The 24,170-nt window shown below is 41.1% G+C and overlaps 1 protein-coding gene across 1 annotated transcript in view; it reads left to right on the top strand.

Moving 5' to 3' along the window:
- The window catches only part of LOC117221719 (uncharacterized), a 576,963-nt gene extending 556,607 nt beyond the window's left edge, over window positions 1–20,356 (top strand). Inside the window, exon 12 of the mRNA XM_076523447.1 lies at window positions 10,028–20,356. The gene's annotated coding sequence lies outside the window, so the exon portion shown is untranslated. The remainder of the gene's footprint in view (window positions 1–10,027) is intronic.
- The last annotated feature ends 3,814 nt before the right edge of the window (window positions 20,357–24,170 follow it).

The raw sequence follows: 24,170 nt of genomic DNA, 5'->3' as shown, positions 1-24,170 counted from the left end.
CGGGAAACTCTTTCGCCCCCTGTCTCTCTTCTTCCCTCTCTCTCGCTCCCTGCCTCTCTCTCTCTCGCGATCTCTCGCTCCATGTCTTTCGCTCTCTCTCGCGAAATCTCGCTGCCTCCCGCGCTCTCTGTCGCTGTTGCTCACGCTCTCTCTCCCTCTCTGGTTCCCTCTCTCTCTCTCTCTCTCTCGCTGTTGCCCTCTCTCTCTCTCGCTCTCTCTCGCTCTCTCTCGCTCTCTCTCGCTCTCTCTCGCTCTCCTGCTTTCTTACTCTCTGGCTCTCTTGCTCTCTTGCTCTCTCGCTCTCTTACTCTCTCGCTCTCTGTCACTGTTGCCCTCGCCCTCTCTTGCTCTCTCGTTCTCTCTCTCTCTCTCTGTTACCCTCTCCCTCCCTCTCTCGCTCCCTATCTCTCTCTTTCTCGCGATCTCTCGATCCCCGTCTCTCGCTCTCTGTCTCTCCCGCTCCCTGTCTCTCTCTCTCTCTCTCTCTCTCTCTCTCTCTGTCCCTCCATCTTTCTCTCTCCTCGTTCACCGAAGAGACCCGGATATCCCGGCGAATTTGCATCGCGCCGTGGAAAACAGCTCTAATGCGAGGAGTTCGCGCCGCAAGCTTCGAGACTCGGTTCCCAAATATTAAACGCGACGATCGTTGAGCTCCTGGAAAAATGCAGGACTGTTCTAACGAATAAACCCGGACCGGCCGTGGGGATTCTCGTTCGTTAGATCAACTCGGCGATTTTTAATTATAAACACGACCGACCCATTTACCGCGGTTACTCGTTTCTGTTTTCATTTAGGTCCAGTCAGAATTTTCTTCGAGGCACCCACAATTCTCTGACGTTTTTGTCGTTCGTCGAAATGATTTTTAGTCTTCCAGCAGACGCAAAGACGATTTATCCGATATGTGATCCGAGATTGTAAAGAATTCTCTGCGTATCGTAAAGAACATCCTAATTAATTAGACTGCGGATATCTTTATGGAAAATGAAAACTTTCCTCGTAAATCGCAACAAACAGAAACAAGACGGACATTTCCTTGTTTAAAACTTTCAGCAGGTCATTAATCGTTAGAACGCGGATTTTGTTTGTAAATGTGAGGGAAATGCGGAAACGGAACGCAGAACAGGGAAGACATCATTAAACGATGAAATACGTTTTTATCTAACTTCTGTTTGACATGAGAGAATGCGGCAATTATTATTTTTTCCATAAAGATCCGCAGTCTATTAATAATATTAATAAATAATAATGCTGATAAATTCTCTTCTCTTTCTCTTGTGTACCGAGTCAAATTTTACCTATTTTTATCATAATTGCATAAAATCCGCTGTCTGCTCTTATAAACAGGTTCAATATTTTCAACAAATCTCTCTGCGATATAAAATTGATTTAAGCCGTAGCGATCTTTTCGTAAATCGTAAGATTTATCCCATCGCAATTCTATCCTCCTATCTTGATTTATGTTATTTATGTGGCGCGTTTTTGCAGCCCGATCCCCAAGCAATATTGATTAATTATCTTTTTTCCCGGCATTACGAACGTACCGCGTAAGCGACGTTCTCCGTGGTCCCTTTTTATCACTGGAGGACCCTCCGGTGCTCGTTTCGCCTATTTGCCTGAAAACCGATCATAGAAGGGGCAGAGATCTGCATTCGAAGTGCCGGGCAAGGAACGGCTATTATTTTGTATTCGTTTCGCCTTCGTTTGCACGCTTATTGTACAGTTCCACCGTATATCGAGTTGCCTCCATTTGCGCGATTTTATTGGCCTCCATTGAATTCCGGGCAATTTCTGTCGCGAAACCGCTGAGAACAATAAAAGATTCATGAGGGTTGTACGGAGCGTTTCGGAATTTGGAACTGCCTTCTACGGCGGTTTCGCTGAGATTTATTTCGAGTCTCGAAGCTGCACTTTTCTCGATCGCAAAAATCTTTAATTGCTTCTTGTTGTCGCGCGAGATCTCATTCAAGACACTTTAGATCAATCTTTCGGATTTCTATCGTTTAGATACGCGCCAGCGAACAATTCGAACAATTCGAGCATTCATTTTCCCAAGAAAATTCCCAAAACTCGCATAAAAGATCCACTTCTCCGGAAATCGTAAAAAAAATAGACCTGGCCGATCTCGGCTCACAACTGTCCGTCGATACAACTTTTAGGTAGCAATCTCCTATCTTCTATTATTTCCATGTAACATTATTGACATTATTTATTATTAACATATTTGTGTTTAACATTATTTCCATTATAACAATATTACAGATAGCGTGAAATGCGTTAGATCATAATAACGACGAAACGATACATTTTAAAATAAGATTTTTATCTTATCAAAAACAAACGATTCATCCATCTATTTACGGTTACTCAACAAAATTCAGCGTACACCTTTTAAAACGCCATACCTTTTTCAAAACTGGACTAAGTGACTTGAACTTTTTTCAGATGATAGAAAGACTAGTCTACTAGCCGACTTCTGGATGACTAGAATGCCTTTTTTAATTTTGCTATTACTTGGCATGACAAAAAATAAAGAATAAAAAGACTCGTTTTTTAACATTTTCGATAAAATTTCCGGCACGTATATAAGTTATCGAGATCTACGAGAGGGATTTCTTAAATTTCCGTTATAGGCTCGGATGAAAAAGTTAAAAAACCCTTGTTTTTCTTTTTTTTCTTTTTGATTATCCCAAGTAATAGCAAAATTTTAAAAAAGCAGTTTAATCGATCGTCTATCATACTAGTTCTATCATCTATCTGATCATCTAAAAAAAAAAGTTCAAGTCACTTTAGTCCAATTTTAACAAAAAAAAAGTACGCTCAATTTTGCGAGTAACTGTACCCAGATCACGCAAAGGCCAATTACCGGATCGTGTTAAACTTGCACACAGCTGTATGCAAGGTCGAGTCGACGTTGCATCCAACCAAGAACTCGAGCGGCGTGCAGGTTCGCACGGGAACGCCTAAAAACGTGTCGTGAACTCTCGTAAGAACGCGTTCGACTTCGCAGAGCCGACCTTTGTACCCGGCGGGTGTAATTAGTATATTCATGCGGCTCGCGCGGAACAAGCGAGCTGATAATCGAGTTGCCAGCCAGCGGTCGGCGATCCCCTCGTAATGACGCATTCAATAATCCGGCGCAGCGCGCAACCTGGAATCCGTGGTGTTCTCATTAGGCGCGGGGATGGCGACGACGACGACGGAACGTATCGAGCACACGCGTCCGTGGCTAATAAATCGGCATCGGCGTTCAACCGTGCCCGAAATACTTAGGCAATCGATGCCACGCGAACGCGACCTCGGCGCCCCGAAGCACCCCGAGGCGCCCCGAGGCGCCCCGAGGCGCCACGCCGCGCCGTGTAAAATGAATAATTAATATATTCAAATGGAACACACTTAAACTGTGTAGTGGCACTCGTCGGACGAGTGCCGGCACTGCCGGCGCGGGGCGGCGCAGCGCGTCGCGACGCCGGCGTTTCCGAGGCGCGCGTGCACCCCTATCTGTCCAAATATCCATTACACGCAGCCACACACGGCCACCGGCTAATTTGAATTCACACGTGCCTGTCACACGACCCTGTCTACAAACCCGACTCAAAATATACGCCATTGTTCCCGACTATCTAGTTAGTCGCTGTCCTCGGTTGAAACGTCTTATCTACTATCTCGCCACTTTTCAGAATAATTTTAAATATTTCGAACATCACGCGACCTCTACCTTTTAACTATTTATACCGCTTAGAACTGTTGCACAACATTTTTACATTGCAAGAAGATCCGCGTTCCGTTGATTATCGATTGCAGGCCGTTGCAACATTATTTAACACGTTGTAAATTCGTCGACTATGTTCGTAAATTCTCCGATGAGTTTATTAGCTTCAAATTGTTGAGCTTTTATCGCGATGTTATACATTAATTCTCTCAAGAAATGTGCTGGTTAGTAGTAATGGTAACTAATTCGATAATTGTGCTGTAGTAACTATTTTTTAATAAGACGTTGATTCTATCTAGTCCTTAATAAATTGTTGATTTTATTTTACGTATACTGTGTTCACTTTATATATACTTCGTATACTGAATACTTCATAAATTGTAGTATTTCCGGGAAACGAGGGGTTCCCGAGATCATTTGAAGTAACTTTTTCCTTAGCGAAAATGCAATCCGCGGCTTCGTTTACGAGTTATTAATGAAAAACGGTGACCAATGAGAGGCGGACTCGCCCAGCGCTAGGCGGCCGAGCCAACCGGCGGAACTGGGCTTCGACTGCTCGTTGGATCGGCCGCCTCGCGCCAGCTAAGCTCGCGTGAGCCAACGGCGCCAGCGACCGCGCCAAGGTCGAGCGGTCGAATCCCAGCTCAGCTGACGCGAGACGGCCGAGTCAACGGCGCCAGCGGTCGCGGCGCTCGAATCCCAGCACAGCTGGCGCGAGGCGGCCCAGCCAACCAGCGCACGAAGCCAATTGGCTCGGTCGTCTCGCGTCAGCCGAGCTTGCCTCTCATTGATCACTGTTTTTCGTTAATAACTCGTCAACGACGCCTCGGGGAAAATTTTTGCAAAGGAAAAAGTTACTTCGAATGACCTCAGAAACCCCTTATTTCCAGGAAACACCATAATTTTTGGTCACCCTGCATACTGTATATTATTACTTTACTGTACTTTGCTAATATAATATTATATTCTAAGAACCCGGAGGTAGGGAAATGAGGAAAATACGAGGAACGCGAGGAAATTCAAATATTACATCGTGAAATACGCGAAGAACGAACGGCATCGTAATCCTTGAATTAACAGGCGTTGTTTTATCGACGGTGGAGCGCGTCGAAGTTAAAAACCCGTTACATCCGTCGAGCATCGAACACGAGGCCCCTAACACAGTAATTACTGCGCATCGCAGGCTACGGGATCGGTTACAGAACGCTCGTATCAGTCGCATTGAAATTAACTGGAACCGTTCCGAGCAATTCACGCGCCGTGCTTTACACGCTCCGCCCTGTGCACTGTACACTGTACGCTGTACACTCCGGAAACATCGGGGCTCGAGCATGAGCGCGGGCGCACGCGAACTCGGGTTCAATATATTCATATTCGAAGTTACATCCCCGCTGGCTGCTTCAATCTCGCCGAGAGATTGAGCCCGGATACTGCCTCGTATTTCACCGGAGTACGTCCCGTTCTAACGAAGTTCCTTGAAATTCATAATAACGCCGTGGCCCCGCGAATTTTTTCATCGCAGCCCAGCCGCAATTGCTCTAGACTCGATCTTTCGTGAGAAAGCTTAAGTTGTTCCGTTGAAACGTGTTTATCGAATCATTCTTTCCACGTAATTAGCAGATCGCGGAGTTTTACGCGAAATAAGCCTTGTTGTCTATTAATCGCAAGACCCCCGCCCCCTCCAAAAAATGGGGAAACGTACTGAAAACTAATTAAAAATATAATTTTTTAAAAATTCCGTATAAGCAAAACTTAACTTTTATTAAAAATATAAATGTACGTATAATACGAAACGAAAGAAAAAAACAAAAAATATTATTCTCATTTATTGTAACCTTAATTTTCTCGGTTAAACGATATCACCTTCGCTTTCCGAGTCTTCTTCTTCATTCAGACTTTGTGCACCTTCTATCCTCTTTAAAAATCTGTAATTTTGATTTGTTTGCTGGTTCTTACAAGGTCATCGTAGATTTCATGGTACGAAGATAGACAATTTCGCAATTCCCTTTTTAATTTTCAGCTTCTTTCAGCGGAAGAGTATATAATTATATACCCTTGATTATAATGATTATAATTTCATGTAAAGGCACTATAGTTCATTACTCTTTCCCGTTATTATTTTCTTTTCTTTTCTTATCGTGTTAGAGCGAAACAGTGTTATATATAGATTGCTATATTAAATAATAGCAGAAATACTATTATTTTTATTAACACCGATACTCGCGGCCGCTGATACACCGAAATCAGATCTGGTCGCACGATTTATCCAGCTTCTCAAATTTTTGACAAAATTATAACTCCATTGGCGAATCGATAAACCGCAAATTTGTCGAGAACAGCGAACACCGATGAACGTTCTCGTGGTCGAAACCTGTTCCGCATTATCTATCTTCATTTTTCTCTTATTCAATCGAGTATCGGCTTTAATTTCAAAATAGTTCCGTCGCTCTAAGCTCATTCTGTCGGAAGTTATAGAATTTCGTTGCAAGACCGGCCCGACCGCCTTCGAACGTTTAATACGCGATACCACGGCCCCGAGCCCTGGAAAAACGAATTATCTTTTCCCTTTGCTTTCGCTCCCTCGCTTCCCTTGAGCCGTTTTTCCAGGAGTTTAGCCCGGCAAGGAACCGAGCGATGATTCCATTCTCGGACGGTTGTTTTCTGAAACGTCGTTACGCCGGGCCCTCCTACAAATAATCGTCAAGTGGAGATGAACGGGGTCTATAGGCGCTAAAAGAATCTCATCACGGCACCCTTTTATTTTCACTGTTAATACGTTGTTTCGCTTTTATTACGTTGCTCCGGCGGGGATGCTGGCTGACTGGCTTCTTGCAAGCAGCCCCTTTCTCCTCAACTTTGTTCCCGGACTTATTTTATCCGGTGTTCAGCGTTATTATTTTCGAACTTTTCGAATAAATATTTATCGAAGATAATTGCGAATGAATTATCCGAATGATTTCATTTTCGTCCATTTTATTCGTATAACCCATTCATTGTTATTCGTCATAAATTATTCTACCTATTTATTCGAATAATTATTTAATAGCTATAGATTATTCTATCTATTTATTGGAATAATTACTTGATCGTCATAAATTATTCTATCTATTTATTGGAATAATTACTTGATCGTCATAAATTACTCTATCTATTTATTCGAGTAATTATTTAATCGCCATAGATTATTCTATCTATTCATTCGAGTAATTATTTAATCGCCATAGATTATTCTATCTATTCATTCGAGTAATTATTTAATCGCCATAGATTATTCTATCTATTTATTCGAGTAATCCTTTAATCGTCATAAATTACTCTATCTATTTATTCGAATAATTACTTAATAGCCATAAATTACTCTATCTATTTATTCGAGTAATTATTTAATCGCCATAGATTATTCTATCTATTGATTCGAGTAATTATTTAATCGCCATAGATTATTCTATCTATTCATTCGAGTAATTATTTAATCGCCATAGATTATTCTATCTATTCATTCGAGTAATTATTTAATCGCCATAGATTATTCTATCCATTCATTCGAGTAATTATTTAATCGCCATAGATTATTCTATCTATTTATTCGAATAATTATTTAATCGTCACATATTATTCTATCTATTTATTCGAGTAATTATTTAATCGCCATAGATTATTCTATCCATTCATTCGAGTAATTATTTAATCGCCATAGATTATTCTATCTATTTATTCGAATAATTATTTAATCGTCATATATTATTCTATCTATTTATTCGAGTAATTATTTAATCTTCACAAATTATTCCAATCTTCACAAAATAATTCTATCTATTTATTCGTATAATTCTTTATTCGGAGAAATTACTCTATCTGGTAATTCGAATAAAATTTTATTGATAATTAAAAATAGTATAAAATCGTATCGATCGTGATACACGCGGACAATTTGAAGAGTATTGGTTCGACTAAACGATCGAAGACCTCTTCCACCGGACGTTTGGTGGAACGTATCGGTGCCTCGAGGAATATTAATCCGGGCTATTATTGGCGTTCGAGTTGTCTAATTAGGAATTGTTTTGCAGCGCATTTTCGAGAGCCGTTCGGGCGCGGTCGACCTCCGAAACTTCGGTTTATGAAATAGTTCGATCCCGCGTTCGAGAGCACCGAATCCTGCAAGAACTTCTCGCGCGTTCGACTGTCGATTAAAGTATTTCAGGAGCCAATAACTTGGAACCGTTCACCTAATTAGGACATCTATGCATTTTGGTTGCGCGCGATTCCATCGGGAGTCAATTATACCGTGTACAAAGTCGATGGACGTTTGGTAGACGATTCTACCGTCGCTTGTCCAAGTTACTTGACCAAACATTTCTGTCACTAATGATTCTCTCAGTTAGAAATTCTTAGACTTTCGTCTCGCAAGTCTGTATTCACGGTCGGATGATTTATGAACACTCGAGAAACGTATAAAATATTCAATCGATCGTATATTCGTACAATCGATACGATATCATATATTCATATAATGAAGCGGTGCTTTAAACACCGTCGTCTAAATGTTTGTGCACGGTGTAAAATTAAACTTGAAATTATCACAGTTCGAGATAAAATTAATTCCGAGCTCTAGGGGTTTGAAATAGAATTATTTCGATGCCAGTTTTAAATGTTGTCGTTTTTAAACTTCCAGCTTAAAATGTAATTACTTTTAAACTTTCAGCTTAAAATATAATTACTTTTAAGCTTCTGATTTAAAATATAATTACTCCCGAACGTTCCGAAAATAAAATTATGTTTCAACTGTCGTAGTTCGGAATAAAATTATTTTCAAACTTTCATCCTTCGAATAAACTGGAATGTTTGAAATAAAATAGCGTCTGCTTCGAGCACCATTATAAGAACTCTTTTTAACCAAGCGAAATATTTTGTTGGTAAAATTGCTGACAGTTTAAACTGTCCCTCAAGCAAACCATACCTTTGAATAATTTTTACGAACACTTTACGAGGAATAAAACGTATTCATTTCAAAATCGTATTATTTAGAATAAAACCTATGATAATACTAGGGTGACCATTCCAAAATGTCTCCAACAAAACAAGCAAACTATTTTATTATCATAAATTAAGATTTCTCTCTCTCTCTCTCACTCTCTGGACTGCCACTTAAACAATTTCTTCAATTTCAGCATGATCTAAATCGAATCAAGCTACAGTAAATTCTCCCTAATTGACGCTCAGCTTGTAAACAAAAATGGACAATTTTGCAAGAGGTGATACGATCGTTCGGGCCTTGCGGCTCGTTTCTATAGTTACCGATTGTCAACAACTGTAAAAACGAGCCGCAAGGGTCGATTAACACGTTGACTGCCGCGTCACCCGTATTCGGGTGACAGCAAAAGTTCTCATCAGGCCACGTCACCCGTAATTCGGGTGACGCTGATTTGACTACTTACAAAGGATTTCCGAAAATATTTCGACAAATATTCTACAGGAGGTAATGAAACCATTGAATTCTTATCAAAATGGTTTATTAAAAAAATTATTCGCAGTGTATAACATTAAAACATTCTCTGCAAAGTTGAGGTTGATCAGGACAGCTTGGACAAAAAGTTGTTTGTTTTTTCAGATATGCTCGTGCCTCTGATCGGTCCATTTCGTATCTTTTATTTGAACTGTAGCTTCCTCGGTATCATCAACATTCCTTTCTTCTTCCATGACCAATTCTCTCGTAAAATCTCGTCAATAGTATCTTCATAACATTCATTATCGCTAAGATTATATTTATCAGTATCCAAATCAGAATCTGACGATGTAATTTTATTTATGCTTCTCGTTCCGGGCAATCCGATCTCTTTTCATTATTGAAAAATAATAAGGGCAGAGATTTTAAGTTATACCATTCGGTACTCGGCAAAGATTCCAACTGTTCATGCAGGAACAGAAACAGATATGAATTAACAGCGCACGCTTCCTATAGCGGCACGGGTGGCCTGTAGGAGATTTTGTTGTAAATACGCGTGGCAGTCAACGTGTTAATCGTACCACCTCCTCCCAAATCGTCCATTTTCGTTTGCAAGCAATTAGGGAGAATTGTCTGTATTCCCCGAATAAAATAGTATCATGAAAAGTCTCCGGATCAGATAAAAAATATTCCATTGGTAAAGTTACAACTCCCGTTTAATACAAGACGAGCTGCCGCTCGCTAACACGGACGCGATTCCAAAAGCGCTTCGCTCTGGAAGTAAAATATTTTATCGCGGACCGCGCTTCGCCGCGATGATTCCCGTTCAGTGTCCACGCGGCGAGTAAACAAAATGCCGGTTTCATTTGTTGCAGGTCGTTGCAGCAGCGCCGAGGTGTCCGCCGGCACTCCGGATTCAATTTCGCGGCGCGGAGGATCGCGGGACACGCGTCGACAGCTACGGCACACCTGTACGTCGTGCTGTCGATGAGAATTAACACTGAGGAACACACAGGACACGCAGGACGTCTCGTTCTGCTCGACCAGCAATCCGCCACGGATCGTCCTGGACCGATCGATCCAGAGACCGGAGCCGCGCGATACCCGTTTTTACCTTTAATAGACATCCTTTGATCGATCGATCGGTATCCTCGACGGACTCTCGACGCGATCGGCACGAAGGATCGTACCGGACGATGATCTAACGAATCGTCGACGGAAAATGATGCTTTTGGGGGCCCCTCTTCAATCACTATGGCGACGGGGACGTACTCGTTGTTTTCGTAAATATTCTTTTGTGTTGAATCAAACGAATGAATTAAGTCGATCGAATACATTCAACTGAAGTAAATAAATTAAATGAAGTTAAATTGAAGAGAAGTAAATAAATAAATTAAGTTAAATAGATTCAATTATAAATAAAAACAAATAAATGAAGTTAAATTAAAATAAATTCAATTAAGTTAAATTGACTTAATTTAACTCACATTAAATTAACTTAAATTAACTTACCTCGAATTAACTTAACTTAAATTAACTTAATTCAATTTAACCTTAACGTAAATTAACTTAAATTAAATTAACTTAACTTGAATTATCTTAACTTAACAATAAATTAACTTGAATTATCTTAACTTAACTGAAAGTAACTTAACTTAACTTAAATTAACTTAAATTAAATTATCTTAACTTAACTTAACTTAAATTATCTTAACTTAACTTAACTTAAATTATTGTCAATAAAACTACGGATTTTTTCATATTTGAAATATTGCAATTGATTGGAATGGAGAACAAATTTTGAACTCACGTTTTCCAACCTTTTCGTCCGTGCTCATAACGAAAATTTAAACAATGGGCTCTGAGGGTCTCTGTAAAAAAAAAGCCAAAGAATATTGAAGATGGGTCGCCCGAACGGCATTTTCCCTGATCATCGTACTTCAGTGAGATTGATAAGAGGACAGACCGCAGTTACCAAAGTGGGCCATTATTGTACAGTCTAATTAAGCCTGGACGCTCTAGAGCGCATGACGTTCTTCAAGATTCTAGTGTTCTTCTTCGAGGAATCCATCGCGAAACGGACGCGACGGTGAACAAGGACGGAATTAAGAGAGATCCGTGTCGCAGAGAGGCGGCCGATAGCTGCGAAATGGACGTTGAGTTACGGTCTTCGAGTGCCGTTTACAAAATCCCTCGAGATTAGGTGTGCGTGCGCCGTTGAAACGTTCCGATCGTGTTTCTTCCGAAATCGCGAGCCCGTAAAATCGCGCGGCGACGAGAAGGCCGAAAAGGTTTTGTTAGGTGAACACGGCTGGTTCGGCGCGGCCGTTGGATTTTATGTTGCCGCGAAGTCAATTTGCCTGCGGATGACGAGTGAAATCGCGGCTCCGTCGTTACCGTTTCTGCTTAACGAGCCGGATATTGTCTTCGCTCTCAGTTTTCGGCCCGCCAGCCGCAATAGGAAACATTTAACGAGGGCTCGAATGGTACACGCACCCTAATTAAACCCTCGATACGACCGCGCCGGCTGGGTTTAACCCAGATCCCGCCGGATCCCGCTGGTTTTAGAGCGAATCGAAGAATCTCGCCTGGAATAATTAATCACCGCCGCTCTTTATGCAAATCCCGATTTTTATGCACCGGTCCGCAAACGGTAAACTCGATTCGCCGACCAGACAATACTTTGCGGCGAAAACAGAGCTGAAACGTCGCTATTGTTTCGTTGCAATTTTCTTGCATTTTCAACCCTTTGCACTCCGAAAAGCCTTTTCTGATGTAACAATCATATATATTATCACACTATGCGCGGGAAAGGTGTTAATATCTTTTCGAATATTTTAATTTCTATTTAATTTCGTTTTAATTTTTTAAAGAATCCCTCAGTAAAATCCTAAAAATCCTCGTCATATACCTGTTATCAAAATCTTGTTGTCAATTTCGTAAATGTTAAATGTTTCTTTTTTTTATTAAAAAGAGTTAAACTTTTTAGTATGCTATTCCGATGTAGCAGAAGTTTAATAAAAATAAAAATCATTATGCCGCTACGAAATCTTATAAGAATTAGTAAATACAAAATTTTTCGTTTTTATGCTTATCTTTTATTATTAATAATTCAGTGTCGCCGCATCGACGTCATCGGAGTGCAAAGTTTGAAAAAATGTACATAAATCGTCACAATTACGGCACAGATTGTAAAATTTTACAACGATCGTTCTCCAACGGAAAAAATTGAGAAAATAAATTTGCTGCCTCTTCCAGATAAATCGGCACAGTCTTTGATCGCATAGTCATTTTATCGGTCCCCTAAAGTCAAACGCAACAACAGCATATCAACAGATTTTTGTCAAAAGTCGTTGTCTAGCTCTGGTGTATATGTTTAAATAAATACGTGATTCGATGAATGACTCCTATTCGCGAGAATACACTCGGACTCCTCGCGAAAGGGAATAATTATCCGCAATAACTCGGTACGTACATTTTCCGGTGGTTTAGCCGCAATTTTCTTTCCATTACCGCCATCTGTACGCTGCTCTCTCCTGCCTTTCACGCGTATCCTTTTTTTTCATCTTATCTGCCTCGGTCTCCTCTCTCTCTCTCTCTCTCTCTATCTGTTCCTCTCTGACGACCGTCGCTCCCGTACCAGAAACCGTGGATCTTCACCCGTGAAGTATTTTCTGGCTGAAATACCAGCACTATTATCGCGATGCCGAGGCAGTTCCCATCGAAAACCATTGTTTTACAAAAATATTTGTCTTCAAGAGGGACAACAAAGCGTCGCTCTTGGAAATAGATCTTTACTTCGAAAACAACATTGGACGTTTCGAACATGTATCGAGAACACGCCGCTGGAAATGTTTGTCTTGTCGCTGGGATACACCGTTCTCAGCTTTCCAATGAAAACCGAATCGATCTGCGCAGAAACACAAATCTAGGGATTGCTATAGAATAATAATGGAGTCTTGAAAAATTCAAGCGAAATAAATTCTTCGAATAAAGTTTGATTCGAACGATATTCCGATGAAATTCTTCGAATAACATTGTACTCGTTATTCGTTATTCGAGTAAAATATATTCAATTCTGGTTCTCTACATTACAGAAAAGCCACAATTACCGCCATTGATAGCAATTATACAGGGTGTCCCAAAAATGCCTCGCAATCCGGAAATGATGGGTTCCTCGGATCATTTGAAGCAACTTCTTCCTTTACAGAAATTTTCTCCGACGCACCGTTAACGAGTTATTAACGAAAAACAGTGACCAATAAGAATCGAGTACGGCTGACGCGAGGCGGCCCAGCCAACCAGCGCACGAAGCCCAGTTCCGCTCATTGGCTCGGTCGCCTCGCGCCACCTGAGCCGGGATTCGACCGCTCGACCGCTGACGCCGTTGGCTCGCGCGAGCTTAGCTGGCGCGAGGCGGCCGAGCCAACGAGCAGCCGAAGCCCAGTTCCGCTATTGGCTCGGTCGCCTCGCGCCAGTGAGCTCGCCTCTCATTGGTCACTGTTTTTCGTTAATAACTCGTCAACGGTGCCTCGGAGAACATTTTTGTAAAGGAAAAAGTTGCTTCGAATGACCCGAGGAACCCTCCACTTTCGGATTGCGAGACATTTCTGGGACACTCTGTATAAAAATTCACGCAATCCCCTATTAACTCGTCGAAAGCCCGCAACGTTCCAACGCGAATCGACTCGCGCCAACTAATTCGATGATACGCGATATTTCTTGGAACAATAACCGGCAGTAATCGGCGATCCGGTTTGAGGTTAAATCCGCGAAGAAAACGAAGAAACATGCCGAAACAGCCGTCCGCCGGGAACGTTCGATATTTTATTTCGCCCGAGCCAATTACCTTTATGCTCGTCCGAATCGTCGATCGGGAATTTCTCCTTTGCCATCGGCGGCAAACAAATTGCCGGGAATCGGCCATCGACGCGAAGCACCGGGCAAAAATCGAGGAGGAAGAAATACGATCGGAAAAACTGTTGGCCTTGAACCGGCCGCGGGATCCCTTCGACTCTATAAACCTCGTGTAAAGGAGGACGGCGGAACGATCCGTGCGCGCGGATCGCCCGCGAATGTACATACGTACTTGTATCTACAGTTCACTCGATTCGATTTGAATTATTCTACTACCGATAGAAGAGCGGAGGGGAGAGAGGGGGGAGAGGGAGCGAGAGGGAGGGAGAGAAAGAGCGAGCGAGCGAGAGAGAGAGAGGGAGAGTAAGAGAGGGAGTGAAAACGGGGAATAAAGAAAGAAGACTCGCGAGGCTGCGATTAGGCGACTAGCCCGTCGCGTCTCCGACGCCATTTTCTCCTTTTCATTCTTCGCAATAAAGGGAAATGCGTCTCAGAAGAGGAACGTGACCCGGGACAGGCTCTCCGCGAGAGCCAAGAAATTGTGATGTGCGAAAACGTATCAGAGCGAGCGTGGCTGAGGGGAAAATTTTATCTATACATACACATATACATACATATACATATATACATATATATATTATATATATATTATATATAAATATATATACTAACGTGCACATCGTGGGTCGGATTGTTACGCGCGTTGCGACAGAACACGCTGTTCCGGTTGTATTCGTTCCGAAGACAGACTCTGCTCCCGCGATAAATTCACCGGCGGTAGATCGATACTACTTTTCTGGAAACATAATTGACTATTCGAAGCAATTTTCTTTTTGCTACACTCGACAAGTCGACGACTTCGAGGGCCACGGTATTTCGTACATTATCGTGTCTCATCATTTTTATCATACTTTTACATCTGCTTTCGGGAGATCACGGGATTTGGAATATTTTCTACCATCCACATTCTTAAATATTACAAAAGTTTTCTAAGACGGTTCATTGCTTAACGCTAGATTTACGGTACCCGTCAAAATGGCGTGTCGCTAATTTTTTCATTTACGATTATTCATATCGTGAGGATACATTTATAAGTTATTTATTCAATTTACGTGTTACTTACGGCAAACATAACATCGTTTAAAATCATTAATAAATGCGTTAATAAACGTCTTATTGTTACTTTTACAAGCTAATACGAAACAGCTGTTTCTTGTGCTCCGTAAATCTAACGTTAATAACGTTTACTAATTTGTTTCGCGTTTAAACGAAAATATATGTTAATTGGAAAGAAAATTGTGAATATCATTACAGAACCTGAAGCAGGTTATTACAATGAACGAAGCATGCTTTCGTGATTATACTTTCATGATTAATTTTATAACATTTTTTTATCCACGTTCCTGTTCCCTTGTAGCATTTCACCTGAATTTTCCCGCAGACTCGTAACAATGAAAACGAAAAGTTCGTTAAAAACGCGAATTCCCATGAAAATAGCGTAACAATGTCTCTCTTCCTTGACCAAGAACGCGCGTAACGTTTCTCCGACCTCGTTTCGATTCGACGAGAATTCATGATCAAAACGAGCCTTGGCGATGGAATATAAGGGAACGTGGTTTCCACCGAAATTCGTCGCTCCGCGCGTAACAATTCGACGCGTTATATAAATAGGGCCGATCGATCGCGATAAGATTATATTTTTATATGTACATAATGGCGTTCCTTCTTGTTATCTAACACGTTTAAGAGACAAACAAACGAAACGAACAAAAAAAAAAGAATCTCTCTCTATATACATATACATGTACGTATATCGAGGCGGTAGGTAGAGACGAAAAACTGGGCTCGCCGAGAACGGGGAGAACGATCCCGGACGAAAAAGCACCGCGAAACGGACGAATTGCTTTACCCCATGAATGTTTCATAAGGTGGATGGAGGCGCACAGGTAGGGAGCACCGATTTTCGAGAAGCTCAGACACCGAGGCTCCGGCACGATTGGTATTCGTCCGACGCTCGTAATATCCTTATTTCCCGCGAAAAACAGTCTCGTTTGTTGCCGATACCGGCCCCCCTTCTCCCTACTCCTCCCTTAATTCCCGACATTTTTTAATACACTCTGATCGCCGCTTTCCAGTTCAAACGGTTCCTCGGAGGTCCGAGGAACGCGGCAGACAATTTCATCGCAAAGAATTTCGGGAACGCGCCGATACAACGATCCGCCGAATCGGTAGCACGGAAAATAATACCCTTGATACGGCGCACTTTGATCGACCAATTAACTCTCGTTAACAACTTTCAGCCTTTGTACTTTATATCGTAACTTTCAACTCTTGAACAACTGATACGCGCAAACGCGGACTCCCTGAATACTAGGTCAGTGCTCGTTTCAATGAATTTTGACTTGAAACGTTAATGAACGAACTATGGAAATTCGTGAATTAATTGCGCAGCAAGTGGCCCCCTTTTTAGTACACGCTGCCGAGGCAATTCATTTGCTTCGAGCTAGCAATTTTAACGCGGAACGACTTATTTATTTTATGTATTTTCAACGGTTCAGCGGGACGAACTCTCTGCGTGACAAAGAAAATATGAGAATTTTTCATTTTCTTTTATCATTTAAGATCAAAACGACTAGATGTAACACTGCTATCCTATATTCAATTTATTAGAATTATTAAAAATTCACGCATCTCGCCGATCGTGGTAGAAATCTTTTTATTTTGTGCAAAGACCGTCTTAGTTAATTGTAAGAAAAACAAGCAATTTAAGAAGGTCTTGCTTCTTTCAATAATTGTGATAAGTTGAGAGTGATATAACAGTATTCCTGAATTCTTGTGTAATGTCGTTACAGTTTTGTATTAGGGGAACCGGAAAGTAATGTCGTTTCTGCGCATATTTATCTGTTTGAATTTAATGTAAACAAACGACATAACTTTCCGGCCCCCCTAATATTTGTGCCCATAATTATGAAAGTGGTCTAAGTCAAAATTTAAAAAAAAATGAATTTTTCACTCATTTCACACGACATGATATTAAACTAAATTTATTCAATGTAATTTTTACGATATCGTCAAAAATGAACCTTTAGATAGTAGTTGTAATTACAACGTTATACGGAATTCATTTAGTGTTAATTATGAAAGTGGTCTAAGTCGACATTGCTATGAATTGATCGAAAATTGTAGAAAAAGAAATACATTTTCGATCAAACGAATGTCGCAGCCGGATTTTATTTCAACGAAATCACTTGAAAAATCAATAACAAGGAGAGTAAAAAATACCGCGGGCAAATCTGTCTCTTGGCTAAAAATTCAATGGATGAGATTCTTGAAAAATGAACCTTATACAATGTTTTATAAGACTTCTTTAGATGATTCTGAATTCCAAGTTTTGGATCTTTCATCTAAAAGAGGAAGACCAAAAATATACGAAAATATTCAATTACTTCCATTATACAACACCACTAGACCAGTAACGGAAGAAAAACATAAAGATCTTATGTGTTTATTACCATACATCCCTCCAGTTTTTCAGGAACATTTTAAAAATCTTAAAATCTCGAAATTATGATAAAAATGGATTACTTTTTCAAAAATGATTAATAAATGTTTATGAATTATTTCGTTAAAGTTGTTGTTTCAAATGGACCGTTTATTTTGAAAGTGGTACAAGTTTTTTTTTTTTTAAAGAAATTTAAAATGCCGAATCTGAGCTTGTATTGTCTAAATACCCCACGCAACGCCACTTACAATTTCTTTCGATGACATTGGACTTACACCACTTACAAAATAAACGGCTCAAATAGAAATCACAATTTTTTTATTACTTTCAGTCAATCATAGGACAATTCAAGCTTTACAAACAACATTTTCCTATGAAATTCACACAAAGTTTCATATCTATAATAAATTTCCATTAATCAAGACTAATAAAATTATAAATTAAAATGTCGCATAATGTAAAAATATGTTTTAATTTATTCAAATGCGATTCATTAAATATCTCGAAACAAGAAATATATGACTTAGACCACTTTCATAATTATGGGCACATTTGGTCTACTCGTTTCTGTCGTAAATTCATAAAAATCGCGGTCTGGTAAAAACCGTCGAGCGGACGAATAAAGTGACAGCTGGTAACAAATAAAACTCGCCACGACAGAAGAATACAGAACAAAGTAATACGACGTCTAATGTTACAAAATCATCGGCATTATTCGAACTCGATGAATCGCTTACATGGACGACGGTAACGCACGCGAGACTGAGCTTTTGCGCGTCCAAAGAGAACGACGAATATCTCGAGGTAACGAAAAATGACAATGGATAAATTAACTACCGATTGCAGAGCGTAGAACAAAGTGCGGAATCAAAATTTCCTTTTGGCGTTGTCAAAAGGCTAACCGTTAAACCTTTTCAATGCCGTTCCGCGCGAAACAACGTTCGAACATCCTTTTAGGACTGTCGCGAACGCGACATTTCGTAGCTGCGATCAAAATTTCCGTTTGACGAATCCGAAATCTGATTAACTCGCCGGACGGGCGAACACGGAGTTCCGCTCGTCCGACGGAAAATGAACTTTCGGACTTTATTTATTTCTCGGAGCTGCCGATTCAATTGCAGGCGCGAGGCGAGCGAAATTTGAGGCGTATGAGCCGTCTGCTGGATAAATTGTTTGCAGAGTCACTCGGAAGGAATTTAATCGCGTTACGAGATTGTTCGCGCGACGCGAAAACAAAACGAATCCCCGCGGACGGCGGCGGCGGTCCGCGCGCGTCCCGGAATGGGAGGTACGTCCGCGCGATTTCTGCGACAGTATTTCCGTGGAGCCGCGCGCGGGCAATGAATCCTTCTCGACGAATCCGGCCGCGAAATGTTCGACCCGCGGTGGCGAGACCCGTGCGAGACACGTTCGCGGAAGTTCCCCGCCGCGAGATATTTATCGAAGACATTCTAACCGTTACGGGCGACCGTGTGTTTCCGGCGCTCGCGGCCGACCAAATTAATTTCGAAATTGTAATGAAATTCGTTAATCGACGGAAGTTGTCCGCGAATTACGTTCCGAACGTGCGCGCGGGAATTTGCCGGGCACTTGGCGCAATGAAATTTCGGCCGCGACCGGGCGCCCGAAAACTGGATTATCACCGCCCGCGCAGAAATTCGTTTCGAACCGGAGGCCGAAACTGAACGCGCCGCGGCGGATTAATGGCTACAAGGGTTCCCTTTTTACTCCGAGGAAACCAGCACTCAGAGTCAAGAATGGCCCGACGTGCATTTCGGCTTGCTTATTTTTTTACGCGATATTCAATCGACGCCGCGCTGCGACAATTTATTTTGTGCCGAGTTCGCGCTGAGAATCGTTATTTATTTATTTAATTTGTATCACGAGCAAGAACTCTTTGTTACAGGGACGAAGAAAATACGTTAAATTCATGGTCGATGTTTAAAGAATAACGTAAGAGTAAGTTAGGATATAAGCCGATGCTACAAGATTACAGAAAAGTTAAGTACAGTGGGTGGGAAAAGTCTTGGGACTCCTTTTAAGACAGTAAACGAAAAAGAAAGAGATTAGAATTAAGAAAGTTACTTAATCTTAGAATTAAGAAGGTACCTTTTAAAAACTGCACTAAATGACATGAACTTTCTTTCTGGAAGTGTTAGAGAAACTAATTTACTGTACAACGACTATAATGCCCCTTCTTAATTTTGCTATTACAGATAAAAAGTTACGAATAGTATGAATAGTTTAATGATAGTATGATTCTAAATTCGTCGTATAAATATTGTATTTTATCTCAGTTTAATTTGTCGTATTTTATTCTATTGTGTTTTATACTGTTGTATTATATTTCATTCTACCGTATTTTATTCTATTCTATCTTATATTTAATTTTCTTATTTTATTCTATCTATTTTACTTAATATTTATTTTATATTATTATTTTATTGTATAAGGAAATCGATAAACTTCGTTATTGCGGATACAGAAATTGAAAAAATAACGTGAGTTTTTATTCTCTCTTTTTGTCATTTCAAATAACAAAATTTAAAAGAATTATTTTAGTCGTTGTACAGTCCCTCTAACGACTGAATAAAAAATTCTAGTCATTTACACCAGTTCGAAAAAAAGCTGTGCCGTTTTAAGAGGAATTTGAAAACCTTTTACGCCCACTGTATGTCGTATCGCGTTCACGGCAGAGCGTTCGAAATCGTAAAACGAGTTACGAAAGTAATCCAAAGGGTCGCAGTAACGATTAGCGTAATTACATGAACGATTTGCGCGATTAAATTTGCCAAATGTAGTCCCACAAGCCGAATGAAAATAAAGAGAATGGTATCGACGCGAAGGAGTATAAAAGAATCTGTGTAAATTCTCGGCAAAATACCATACTCGACTTTTGCAGCATAAACCGAAGAAGATCATTGGTAAAAAAAGAAAGAGCATACCGAAGATCCTCGAGCTGCACGAGCCTCGCGAAAACATTCGCGGTCCATCGATCGCTATAACCGTAACGTGAAACGACGCCGTGGTCTCCTTCGCTCGCGTTCTTATCGCGCGTGATTATGCTCGTTCTCCTTAGGAATCGAACGTGCGAGCATCGCGCCGAATGAATATAGTTGGACGCCGGCGTCGTCAACAGACCGTAAAATCGAACGGGTCGGCGACGTGCGGAGCGCAAATACGCGTTAACCTTTTAGGTACGGCTGAATTCTGCGCGAGGCTATTTCTCTGGACGCGGCAGAGTCTGATATGTACTGTAAAGAGTCTGATACTGTATATTCTGTCTGTATATACAGGGTGTCCCAAAAACGTCTCGCAATCCGAAAGTGGCGGGTTCCTCGGGTCATTCGAAGCAACTTTTTCCTTTACAAAAATGTTCTCCGAGGCACCGTTAACGAGTTATTAACGAAAAACAATGACCAATGAGAGGCGAGCTCAGCTGGCGCGAGGCGACCGAGCCAATGAGCGGAACTGGGCTTCGTGCGCTGCTTGGTTGGGCCGCCTCGCGTGAGCCGTACTCGATTCTTATTGGTCATTGTTTTTCGTTAATAACTCGTTAACGGTGCCTCGGAGAACATTCTTGTAAAGGAAGAAGTTGCTTCAAATGATCCGAGGAACCCGCCATTTCCGGATTGCGAGACATTTTTGGAACACCCTGTAGACTGTTGTAAATCGATGTGAAGACAAAAGAAGTGTGAAACAATGCATATGAAGACGATTATTTGGTTCAAACGATGAGCGAGTGAACTACTAGAGCAAGGCAGTATAGTGGCGCGTCGTCCAGAGAGATGACATCTGCGAAAGCCACTATAGTGGCGTGTCGTTTTGAAAGATGTCATCCGCGAAAGCCAGTATAGTGGTGCGTCGGGCCTAAAAGGTTAAAGATCGTCACACAGCGAACGTGTAAAAAACGCGTCCGAGAAATCTGTGTGAAAATGACTGGAGGGCGTTTACGAAACCGTGTAAAAATAAACAAAAGCGTCGAAAATCTCGTGCCGAGAGAGAAAGAGAGAGAGAGAGAGAGAGAGAGAGAGAGAGAGAGAGAGAGAGAGCCAAGACCGACGTGGAAAACTAAAAAGAGCAAAGTAGAAGCCGTCGCGTTAAGGACAAAGTAATTTACGTTGATCAGGTTGGCCGGCTCGCTTTGAGCAGCCCTCTCTTTGTGGAGTTTTTCAGGATAATCTTCGAAAATCCTGATTGAAAAATTCGCTCGACGGGCCCTTCGAATAGGTCGACAAGAAGGGGAACAGAGCGCCGATGCGACGGTGTCCGGCCGGGTCGCATGGCTTGTCACGCCCCTAACCAGATTATGCTCGCAACGCGGCAACACGGTGCGATAAGGGGTGGGTAACCTCGACGGAGAATCGTGGAACCGTGTCGGTAGATTGGACGGAATTTTATTCCCCTCGACCGATTAGCGACGTGATAGACAGGTTATGAACGTGATCCTCTAATATGCATACAAATGACTTTCCGTGCAACGGTGCTCTCGAGCCGAGGCATGCTCCTGGCACTTCGGTACTCGTAATAATTAACAAGTTCGTTCGGAAGGTAAATGACGGGATCAAGTGACTCGTGAAATATTCGTTGCGCGAAAAAAATGTTCCAGATGGAAGTCGCATGGTTTGCAGCGGGATATGTAATTCAACTTTTTAAATGGATCGAATTTATTCCCGAGAATTCGGATAAAAAAAGTATTACACCAAATAGAGTCTTTATTTGATAAAGACAATTTCGCGTGCCTCTGTTCGACTGTTTATTTGTACCTTACAGTTTCGCGAAATTTAATATTGTCCGCGATTAGGATCATCGAAGCGGCAAGCGAACTTCTCGTTAATTTTGTTAGCTACGGCCGGCAATATTGTTCAGAGAGAGAGAGAGTCTATTTCGCATAAAAATCCGCAATTCAGTTACGACGGATTTTAATCGAGTTGCACGCGGTTTTAATACTCTTTCCTGGTTAATTTACATCGGCACCGGATAAACAAAAGTGTCTACCTCGCTCCGGGGAAACTCGGTCAGTCTTTGAGAAGTTTTTCCAAGGAATTATGCTTTCCATTATAACACTTAATAGATTTAATATTCTTCTTGGCCTAGCTAATCGTAAATTGACAAGCATCGGGGTACAAACAAGCCTCCGCGCCATTCCCGTTAAAAAGTCAATCGATCCTACGGAAGGTAAATTTGCATAAATATTCGCAGTTTAATATGTAGCGTCGTGCTTCTCCGTTAATATTACGAAACAAATGGCACACAGCGTTTAATTTAAAAAGTGAAATTAATTTGCCCTTCGTTTCTCATTAATTCCTGGCAACTGAATAGAGTGATCGATGGTACACTTTGTCCGCCACGAGGCTGAGCAATTTCCGTGCGAGAAAAATTAACGAGCCTCTAAATAAGGCAGAAGCGCTCGACTTCGCGATCGTACGCGGACAAAACTGTGGTATTTTCGAAACGAGAATTAAATTATCGGCAGAATCTTCTGGCTTTGACAAGATTATGTGGAAGATGCGATTTTTATTATTTAGATTTTTTATTGTTCCAAGTGCATAATAACGATAGAACTATAGGAGGACCGCGACTTATCATCCTACGCTTTTGTATTAATAATTTATCGCAAATGAAAAGGAATTAGCTATCGATTTTTAATTCGGATAATCGAAGTTCTACTGTACATAGAAAAACAGAAAATGTTCAAATAACTTTGTGAAAAAGGAAAATTAAATTGCTTTGAGTTTTTCGCAATTCATTGAATAATTTTTCTTCCATTATGAAACACGGTTCTAATTAACGCTTGACCGTCACTGTTAACACTTTGACTGCCGCGTCAGCCATACGTGGATGACAGAATTGTATAAAATTTAATTTCTAAATTACTTTTAATAATTCTAATACTATATATAATTATTACTATACCATTACTATGCCATACGTGGATGACAGAATTGTATAAAATTTAATTTCTAAATTACTTTTAATCATTCTAATACTATATATAATTATTACTATACCATTACTATGCCATACGTGGATGACAGAATTGTATAAAATTTAATTTCTAAATTACTTTTAATAATTCTAATACTATATATAATTCTAATTACTTTTTCTAAAAAATTACTTTTTACGCTAATCAACGTTACGATCTCGTACTTTCATCAAGATTTGCAAGAGGTACAATCGTCGAAGAAACAATCGACGCCATGTTGCAGATATTAAGTTCGCTTCGCGATTTTAATTCAATCGAATAAAACGCTTTAATTTAATGCAATTTTTGAGGATTCTCGGCGCGGTGGCGAAAGTGTTAAGCGATATTTATGTCTGTCGGGCACAGTCATCGAATCCCGAGAAAAATAAACAGCGTTTCTATTGGCCTGTCGCCAGACTTTCCGCGAACGCGAAATAAATTCGATGACATTTCGCGGCAGCGAAACGGCCCGGTCTCGCTGAAACGAGGTGAAACAGCCTGTGTACACCGCGCAGGTGGTCCCACCGAACCGAAAAGAAATTTCCGCGGCGCGCTAATTCCCCGCTTGGCTTCGCGAATCCGAAAATTCCGCGAGAACACGCAGAGAGCGACGCGTGATCCATGCGTCGGGATTTCGCGAAATTGTGCTGTCAGCGGCGTGTCACGAAGCGGCGGGCTCGTCGCGCGACCC

This window comes from Megalopta genalis, chromosome 7 (genome assembly GCF_051020955.1).
Source record: "Megalopta genalis isolate 19385.01 chromosome 7, iyMegGena1_principal, whole genome shotgun sequence".
Classification (NCBI taxonomy): Eukaryota; Metazoa; Arthropoda; class Insecta; order Hymenoptera; family Halictidae; genus Megalopta; species Megalopta genalis.
This window is presented reverse-complemented; position numbering and strand designations above follow the sequence as displayed.